We start from the raw sequence: 2,040 nt of genomic DNA, 5'->3' as shown, positions 1-2,040 counted from the left end.
GCTAGAATTTGTGATCCTCCTGCCTCAGCCTCCAAGAGTGCTGAGATCACAAAGCATGCACCACCATAACTTGAGCCTTCTCTAGCTTTGATTGCTGACTACAATGGCTGCTTCCAGCCAAAGTCATGTGCTTAACTCTCTAGGGGAAAATAAATTCACTTGAGTTGTTTATATCATTTCTATAAAAGAAAGAAAGTTTTACATTTTATAAAAATCCAGGGTATTTTGGAGGTATATCTAACTTCTAACAGAAACAGTTACCAATCATCCTTTCCTCAAAAAGTTTGTTTCTATCCCAACAATTCAGACTAAAATTAATTTAGTTTTAGTTGAATTTAATAGACAAATTGTCTTATACTTGAACACATAGTTTTTCTCTTTAGGGTTTCCTGCTTTCTTAGATAGCATGTTGTTTGAAATATGATATTTTAAAACCAGAGCATGATGAAATTGTCTGATAACACTTCATTCATCCTGTAGTTCATGGACCAAGTGGTAATACAAACTTTCAGGTCCTCTTATTTGAAAAGTGTATTTCATAAAAGCTAAAGCTGTCGCAGACAGTTATTCCTCTGAGGGACTGGGCAGGGTAAATAGAAAAATGTCTAGAAAAACTCATCATCCTAGATTCAAGGAAAAACAATCACGACTCAAAAAGAGATAAAAATATCCACATCAAGGAAAGTTTGAAAGAAGTTGGTTTCAGACCCCTGAATGACTTTAAAGGGCTTGAGGTTTCTGTAGGGGAAGTAACTGCAGATATAGTGAAAAATGAGGCAGCTAGAAAGAGAAGCGGAGCCAATGATGGCGCTGGATTGCAGAAGTCCTCCTTCAGACTTGAACAGATGAATTGCCTCTGTGAATGAGCAAAGAAAGTGTTCTCTTTTTCTGCAAATGGAATCTGCCCCCAGTGAAGATGCCATGAACACTGGAAATTACAAATAAGAACCTAAAATATTGTGTGAGCTTTGGTTCAGAAAGCGGCAGCAGAGTTTGAAAGAACTGATTCCAATTTTGATGGAAATTCCGATGCAGGTATAGAGCTATCAAATACTACCACCTGCTCCAGGGAAGCTTTTGTGGTTGGCTCATTTCTGGTATTTTGTCCCAGAGATGAAAAAGTGATTTGATTAACTCAAAAATCATCATCTCTGAGTCCATCACTTAAGTCCTATTTTCCAAGTAATGCAGCAATCACTGGTGAAACTCTTCATTTTATTGAGGGATCTTAGGGGGCCTCTTGGAATCCTCTTTCATACTTTGTGAAGTACTTTAATTCTGGCCAAGAAACAAGAATAAATAAAAAAAATCAGTGGGGAAAGCAATAATGAATTGCTCAGTTACAATTTAGACATTTAAAATATCATACAAGAACATCAACAAGTTTGGGTGAGTCAGCCACAGGAGAAACAAGACTGCAGCCTTTTAATCTTAGAAGCCCAATATTTTCCCAGGCACTTCATATTTCTTTTACCTTTTCAATCTTTGGCTCTTTCTCATGTATGTTATTTTTATTATTTTATTGTTAGTTATACGTTCTTATGCTATTTCCATAAGAGGTTTCCTAGAGATTGCAAGTGTGTTTTCACTTGTATTCAATTATCAATAGTCTGGACACTACCCAAAAAAATGCAAGAGTCCTACAAGGATTTAAATTAACTTTCTGTTATTTTTGTGGTTTGTTTTGGTACTGTATAACTCTACAGAGTCATGCATTGCTTTATTTAACAGCATCTGGTTAATGTTAACCATACATTTCACCTTTGTCTTTCTTCATGCACTCTGTGCTTTATACTGGAATTGATGTTTGCCCTCCTGATAAAACCTGCTTTCATATCTGCCTCAGGGAAGGGCTGCTAAACATAAAAGATCTCATTTTTTTTTTGCTCATCTAAATTATTCTAATTTCCTTTTCATATTTTCAGTTTCTTTTCTTTTTTTCATTTTCTTTTTGTCTTTTTGGGACAGGTTTTCACTATGTGGTTCAGGCTGGCATGAGACTTATTAGGCAGCCCACAGTGGCCTGGAACTCAAAGCGAT

The sequence above is a fragment of the Octodon degus genome, unplaced genomic scaffold, assembly GCF_000260255.1.
Source record: "Octodon degus isolate 3935 unplaced genomic scaffold, OctDeg1.0 scaffold00204, whole genome shotgun sequence".
NCBI classification, from domain to species: Eukaryota; Metazoa; Chordata; class Mammalia; order Rodentia; family Octodontidae; genus Octodon; species Octodon degus.
The sequence above is the reverse complement of the archived record's forward strand: the minus strand, read 5'-3'. Positions refer to the sequence as shown.